General features: G+C 37.4%; 1 long non-coding RNA gene across 1 annotated transcript; it reads right to left on the reverse strand.

The window, feature by feature from the left end:
• Positions 1–258: 258 nt before the first annotated feature.
• Positions 259–1,465, reverse strand: LOC149246576 (uncharacterized). The gene is made up of 3 exons (XR_016265573.1): positions 1,301–1,465; positions 1,119–1,160; positions 259–891 (listed from the first exon to the last, which is right to left on the reverse strand). It is a non-coding gene; the product is annotated as an uncharacterized LOC149246576 (long non-coding RNA).
• Positions 1,466–8,464: the final 6,999 nt, after the last annotated feature.

Below are 8,464 nucleotides of genomic sequence, written 5' to 3' on the forward strand. Positions count from 1 at the left end.
GAATAGAGTAGAAAGACATTTATTGTTACAAATAAAAAAATCCATAAAACTTTGAAAATTTTTGGATGGAAAAAAAAACCCACTTCTTCAAACATATCTATATTAAGACATAATACAGATATCCAAAATCTTGCATGATATGTTTTCCATATCACAATCTGAATAAAAAAATTTAATAGAGGCAATGATATAATTTAATTCTCTTTTTAATGAAGATGGTTCATTTTTTAACAAAAAATTGAAAGCTTATTTACCCAATTCAGCGTCTTCTTACAACGAATCTGCCATGTGATTGTCTATATGTTCAGTTATTTATTTTCACATTACTCAGAAACTGCCCCAATTTGTCATTTATCAGGGTTGAAGTTCAACCTTAAATCTCTGCAATCAATATCAATAATATTGATAAACTGTTATTCAGTAATCTGTAAACCATAACTATGTTACTTAGTAATATGTAATCAGTAACTGTATTATGAAGCATCATTGTTCCACTGCTTGATCTATAGCAGTTTGTCCGCGACATTTTGCGCCTTCTGAAAGAGCTCCACAGTCCACTGACTCCTTTTCCATGGCCTTAGAAGAGCCCATTGCTCTACTGCTTATGCTATTACCTAACCTTAACCCTAACCCTTGTCCCCAGAGAGTGCCAAAATACAGTAATTTATGATGCTATCGCTGGCTGACTTGTCATTTTGAAGCAAGTTCTTCAGAGAAGCGAAATTGTCCACAATGTGTACTTGCATTGATAAACCCACCAACATCATCTGCATTAGCAGCAGAAACAATCTCAATCCCTGCAGATTGACAGGAAGCGAGTGCAGTTGAAGGGGCAGCAGGGGATCCAATTCAACTCGATCCAAGTGAGGCAAAGACATTTTCTTCTTGGACCTGCAAGGAAATTTCAACAATTTTCAATGGAAAAAATAAATAAAATAGAAGACGAAACATTAGGCTGGAATCAAATCAAATAAAGGCACGCATACGCCCTATCGGTTGAGTAGAGCCAAAAAGGACAGAGAAGAGGCGCCGAACGAGAAGATGATGAGGCGGCCTTCAAATCATTTAAATTTCTTCTGCATAATTTGGTAATTTGCCTTACAAATCCCAAACAATACCTTTGCAACTTTTACCTCTTGCTCTGCAATTGATGCGGACACCTGCACGGTTAGGATGAATCTACTCATAAACCAAACAGAATGCCGGTGGTAATCCATAAATTTTGTGAGTTCTAACCTCAAAAAAACTCGAAATCCCATCTCAAACAAAGCAAGTGGACTCACAGACAAAAGAAACATACAATTTTTGTAGTTAGTTTAGACGCCGATGGGAGGGTGAAACGCTTCGAATCTTTTCCACTGCAAGGAGATGACGCCTTCGCTACAGAAAAGAAATCTCTAGCTGTGGCTGCAACTTCCGTAATGGACGGGGCTCATGATGTCACCTCATAATCTTTCTTCAGGAATCTTGTTTATACAAGAAATACAGTGAATCAAAAAGAAAAGAAAAAAAGACACTAAAAACAAACAAGGATATACCAAGAAAACCCTGCCCTAGCATTTACCTTTACATCATCGTACAGATATATGGGGTTTGGATGGTTTCTTTTTTCTAAAATTAGAATATGTTCAATTCAAGGCTCTGCACATCAACAGGGGTGGTGGCGCAGTTGGTTAGCGCGTAGGTCTCATAGCTTATCTGAGAAATCCTGAGTTCGAGCCTCTCTCACCCCATTTGCATTTTTGCCTACTGTTCAGAGTGTTGAGCTCCATTAAATTTTCTTTGTCACTCGTAAAACTTCTGAATGCAGTGATCTATGTACGCCAAACAGTTTGTGTGGCGCATTCTCTGAAAAAAGTTAATCAACCGGCGGTGTTACCCCTCGGATTTATGTGCTGATTATGCTCCCGACGCAGCGTAACAAACATTAACTCAATATTGGAAACTTCCGAACATAATGAAGAGTTCTACCTCCTTCAGCAGCAGGAATCGAACCGGCACGGGGAAGCGCATTTAAAACCATTAAAACGTAAACGAAATATTTTATGTATCGTCGACAGCAGGGTTCGAACCTGCGCGGGCGTAGTGCAACAGATTTCAAGCCTGTCTCCTTGACCACTCGGACATATCAACGTAAAAAGTAACTCTTCATACGGAATCATTTCAAGAGCAAACTGAAATCTATTTCTTTTTGCTTATCATATGACATGCCTTTGTTCACTTTATTTCAGTTTTATAAATTTGAATTATTTTTCTCTTATACATATTATTTCAGACATATCATTTATATCTCTATAAATTAATATATAACAACAACAAAATCCAACTTCCCATAAATTATTTTTTAAGTAAGGTTGTGTTCTTAAAGAAAAGTTCCAAAGTCATTGCATTAATATATGGTTTGATAGGCATGGTATTTAAATGATATTTGATTAATAATATTGAATTTATAGTTGTAATGGAAGTATGTATATAATTTAGGGTTTTTTTAATTAAAAGAATTATATTTGAAATAGTAAATCATTTCCTAATATGTGATGATTAGGAGGGTGAGCAAGGTTAGCATGTTTCCATTTCATATTGTGTTATCTCCTTAATTATGCATGATTAACATGTTTGGTGTTTCGTTTTGAGGAGTTGTTATAATGATACATCTCGTCAAGTGAATCTTTTCAGTGGATTTATATATGGGATTGGATTATTGCAAATGCTAACTTCATTCTTAGATGGTTTGCAGTTAAGTCTGTAATGTTGAAGGTTTCTTTGAGGCAATGGAGTAATTTAATGGGTATCTTGACTATGCAACAATATGATATTTTGTATATTTCATCAATCTAAAGTGACTGGTGAGCATACTTTGTGCTTTGCATCTGGTCTAGTCACCTTCTATTAGCATTAAAGAAATTATCTGGTCTAGTCAACTTCTATTAGCATCAGAAAAATTATGAAGTCTAAAATGGGCCTTAAAACAAAAATATACAATGAAAATCAACTTTATAAGAACCAATAGGATTCAAGATGATGATGTCAACCATGGGGGATGGTTCACAATTTTTGGAGTAAAAAAGTAAAAAGATTAAAAAATAAGATAATAAAAAAAATTGTTTTTTCAACTCGTATTTTCACCATATCTCCCTATGGTTTAACTCAAATTTTGATCAGGAGCACTTGTTGGATGCAAAATTTAATTCTTCATCCAAGGAGTGCTCATGTTGCATACTTTTGATAGACCCTGCTACATGAAAAATGAGAAATACATGAAAAATGTGATTGCAATCATGTTTTTTCATATATTTCTTATTTTGTGTGTAGCAGGGTCTATCAAAAATATGCAACATGTGTACTCTTTGGATGAAGAATTAAATTATATATCCGACGAGTATTGTTGCTCGAAATTTGAGTAAAACCATAGGGAGATAAGTTGAAAAAATAGCTTTTTCATTCTCCCCTCTAAAATTTGACGTTGTAATCTAACCTTATTTTATTATTTCCACTATTATTTTATAATATTCCTTAGGAAGTCCATTTTAGACCTCAAAATTTCTCTAATGGAATCTTTGGTTTTTTGTTGAATTTTCTTCTTCACTCCCATTGCAGTTGAGGTTATCCAAGGATAGTAGGTTAGTTTCATGGGCTTTGTGGTTGGTTATCATGGTACACTAGAAAACTCGTTGCCACAAAGGTAGAGATAACAGAGGTGGAGGGGTTTGGGGGATAGAAGGTGGTTCACGAGCTCGAATGTGGGTTGTGGAATCAACGTGTGCTTTTGACGAGCAAACCCCAAACGAAATTAAAAAATAGTTGAAGGATGTGGAAGAGGATGTTGCGATGGAGTGGGCATACATGTCAGACTTTGAGGTAACAATGTCCCTAATAGCTTGCATTCCTAATAGGTAATACATGTAGACAATTGAGCCAATACCTACAGACAACATAACTCTATTAGAGAATGAAGACATTCTTAAGCAAATTCTTGTTTGTAGAATTTTCATGTAGATTCAAACTGCAAATTGTAATATGCTAAACCAATTGACTTGAATCTACTCTACCCATTAGTGAAAACAATAAACGATCGATCAAATCACGAAGCATAAGAGAGAGAATTCAATCACACATAACACAATTATTTTTTGGGAAAGACAATTAAAAACACTTGCTATCTGTATATTGCATTAACAAGAAAATATGCGAAGATTACAATGATTTTCTTAAGCCTGAGAAACCTTTGCACTATCTCTATCTATCTCACTGCTTCCCAGACAATCTCAAGCCAATACTTAGCCAATTATGTTGCCTTCCAAGCTCTTATTTCCTTGCACAATTTCCTAGGGAATTAGCCCATATTTAATTGAGAAATTCCAAAAATATGAATTGTGCAATCCTCATAGGCCTTCCTTTGATTGCATGCACCACTTGTACAATTCAGATGATTATACAACTAATAGTACATTGTCCCTGAACTCCAATCTCAATTGGGTATTTCTCTGATCTGACATGCATGAGTTAATTATGAGTGAATTTTTAGTTTACTAGTTGATCAAAACTAGTTACACCCAACTACTACAGGTTACACCTCACTAATGGATCTTCCACTAATTCCTCCATTAGTTGGAACTAGTTTAACTAACTTTAACTATAGTTAAAATGAATTAAATAATTACAACTCAAAATAAAATCAACGAGGGCTCCTAAAAAGTAGGAGACACTCTACATGACTCAAGTTAGACACTCAACTCGAATAACTGAGCCAACTAAGTCAAATTAATTTAGTTAACTATTACAAGTTGTCATAAGATGTGGAATTACAATTTAATTCCAGGACAAAATTAAATTAGGATTTTATTGTTGCATTTTCAACACTCTCTCTCAACAAGAAATGGATTATTTGCTACCCCGATCCTACCTCTATGAAACTCAAATTTTCATCTTAACAATGCCAATATTTGCATCCTCCTCCCTTGTAGGAATGTACTTCATCAACATGATTCTCCTTTGCATGTAATCTCGTAGATTGTGATACTGAATGTCGATATGCTTGGACTGATCATGAAAAACTGGATTCTCATAGAGTTTGATACAACTCTGTTTGTCACAGTAAATCATTGTAGGATCCATCTGCTGACCAAATAACCAACAAGGATCTTCCTCATCCATATAGCCTCACAAGTTGCTTGACTAGCAACCATGTACTCTGCTTCTGCTAAACTGAGTGCAACTGATCTTTGTTTCCTACTGTACCAAGAAATTTTTGTTGACCCAATACTGAAGATTCCCCTTGATGTGCTCTTCCTATTGGATGGACTCCCTACCCAATCTGCATTTGTGAAGCCTTGAAACTTCACTCCCTATGTTCGTCTGTACCAAAGACCAAACTGAGTGGTTCTGAGGTATCTCAACACATGTTTAGTTACCTTCCAATAAATTTTGGTTGGCTTGACTAAGTTGGCTAACTACAAAACACATGTTTGGTTGTATGTTCACCAAATACATAAGTGAACCCACAAGTTGTCTATAGATATTAGCCTCCACTACTTCACCTGAAGTAGCATCTTCCTTCCTTAAATTACCAGCAAGAGGAGTCTCCATGGGTTTGCTACTCTCCATGTGGAACTTCTTCAGTATCTCATTGGAATACTTTCCATGAGAGACAAGCAATTCCTCATCTCCTTGCCATACTTCCGTACCAATAAAGTAATGCATAAGCCCTAGGTCTTGCATCTCGAATTCTCTTGCAAGATCCTCTTTGCAATATTTTATCAACTTCTCATCACTTGTTAGAATCAAATCATCGACATAATATTATAATTAGCAATTTATCTTCAACCACAATATGGTAAAGGTTCGCATCTTCTTCACTTATGGTGAATCCCAACCCGATGAAATAGATGTCAATTCTGGAGTACCAAGCATGGGGTGCTTTTTTTAGTCCATACAACGCTTGCTTGGGTCTTCACACATGCAACTCTCTATTGAAAGTCTCAAACCCTTTTGGATGCTCAATATACACCTCTTCCTCAATCATGTCATTTAGGAATGTTGTCTTCATATCCATCTGATGTATCTTCCATCCCATCTGCGTTGACAGCTCTAGAATATATCTGATTGAAGAGTACCTTGATACTGGAGCAAAGGTCTCATCATAATCAATTCCATCCACTTAATAGAACCTTGTAGACACAAATTTGGCCTTGTGTTTCTCCACACTCCCATCTGTTGCTTTCTTTACCTTGTAAAGCCATCTAGATCACCATTGACTTGTCTACTGCTGGTCTTGGGACCACTTCCCAAACATTGTTTCTGATAATGGAGTCATACTCCTCAACCATGGCATCAACCCATACTAGTTTTTGCATTGCTTCCTCAAAAAAGGATGGATCAACCTCTACACTCCTGCTCATCAGAGCCATGTAGCCAGTGTATCGATCTCGTGACTGCCTCTGCCTACGTTGTGATGTGGGTGCTCACACATTCTCTCTAGCATCATGCGTCAATCTGTCAGCCTCTTTAGTGCACTTTCTTCCATCTTTGGAAGTCTCTACATTAGTGGGTGCTTCCACTCTCTGCTCCTCTGCATGTGGCTGCTCCACATCATCCGGAGGTTCCTCCTTAGGAGCTAAAAGCTGATCCTTTGCATGTAACTAAAGCTCCCTCTCAAGGGAACATCTCATGGCCTTCTCTTCATCAAACTTCACATCTCTCTGAACCAGTGTCATCCTGTTGGATGACAGGTACACCCGATAGTTGTAAGGTGTATCAGTGTACACCACAAATATTCCCAACTCAGTTGTTGGCTCTAGCTTTTTATGTGCATCCTTAGTAACATGACAGTAGACTGGTGAACCAAAGATCTTGAAGTGTGCCACATCTAGTTTCTTACCTGAAAAAACTTCTTTTGGTGTACTCATCCTGAGAATTCAATGAGGGCTTATGTTTTGCAAATAAACAGTTGTGTTGCATGCTTCAGACCACAAGTGAAATGGTAGGCCTTGATCAGGTAGCATCGTTTGTGCAACTCCCACAATACTTCTATTCTTCCTTCCAGCCACCCCATTCTGATGTGCATTATGAGGTGCTATTAACTCTCGTTGAATGCCTTTTGATGCAAATTTTGTCTTGAATTCATTCAACAAATATTCTCCACCATTATCACTTCTTAGAGATTTAATTTTGCTACCAATATCTTTCTTGAAAAGTGATTTAAGTTCACAAAACTTAGCGAACGTTTGATATTTCTTCTACATGAAGAAAATCCAACACTTACAAAAATCATCAACAAATATTACATAATACATGTCCTTGGTTGTGGATGTTGTCGAGAACAATCCACACACATATGAGTGACCTCTATCAAGGATGGTTTGTGCTTGACTATCTTTTTCATGAAAGGAAGCTTTGGTGTACTTCCCCAATGTACACCCTTTGCATGTGTCTCTCTGCTCTAGTGTACCTTTGGGAAGTCTTGTAGAAATTTTCTGCATGATCTTCAAAGCTTCATGATGCAAGTGACCCAATCTTCTATGCCACAAGTCACCGTTGTCTCGACATTGCACCTTCTCTTCTTTTGTGCTCAAAGTAGCATAGTCTTCTACAACCAATTTGTAGAGATTCTTCACCTGATTCTCTTCACCTGTCCTAAGGCTATGTGACAAAGGAAAGATTTTCCCTTGCTAATATCACATCATAGCTCCTACCCTCCAACATGGCAACTAAAACCAAATTCTTTTTCAAACCCGAAACATACATGACATCTTTTAATGTGAGAGGAGAACTAGACTCCCTCTAAAAGGTAACAATATTGATGTCGGTCATGCTATACCTCCCATCATCTCCCATCTTGATGTGCATCTAGAGGTCCTTCTCCAATTCACTGAAGAACTATTTGTTGTCAGTCATAAGGAATGAGGCTCCATTATCCAGGTACCACATACTACCCATCACCAATGTCACCATGCAAGTGATGAGGGTGAAATCCAGTTTGAATTGCGAAGCAATAGCTTCACCTGACACTGCTCCTGAGGGCTTCTTACCAGCCTTCTTGTGCGGACACTTTGTAGCATAGTGTCCTAGCTCATGACAATGAAAACATTTAATCTTCGATATGTCCTTCTTCTTGCCGCCTTGGCTAGAATCTTATTTGGAATGGGATGACTTACCCTTCCCTTTCTTCGCCTTTCCAGCTAAGGCACAGTTCTCCTCATCATCATGCTTGGATGAGGATCCATCCCTGGTGTTTCGTCGAATCTCTCCTTGTACCAATTAAGACCACAATCACTCCCACTCTAGTAGATTCTCCCTCCCATTAACTGAGTCCTGATAGTTGTGTAAGCTCTTGGGAAGGCCTAAAAGTGCTAGGCTCACCAAATCATCTTCAAAAACTATAACACTGACACTTCCAAGCTCATTTCAACATTTGGTGAACTTGGTCAAGTACTTCGATATTATGTCGCTCTTCTCCATCTTGATC

Source organism: Pinus tabuliformis, chromosome 7 (genome assembly GCF_031772625.1).
Source record: "Pinus tabuliformis cultivar Carrire ecotype Pingquan chromosome 7, CPIR1, whole genome shotgun sequence".
Taxonomy (NCBI): Eukaryota; Viridiplantae; Streptophyta; class Pinopsida; order Pinales; family Pinaceae; genus Pinus; species Pinus tabuliformis.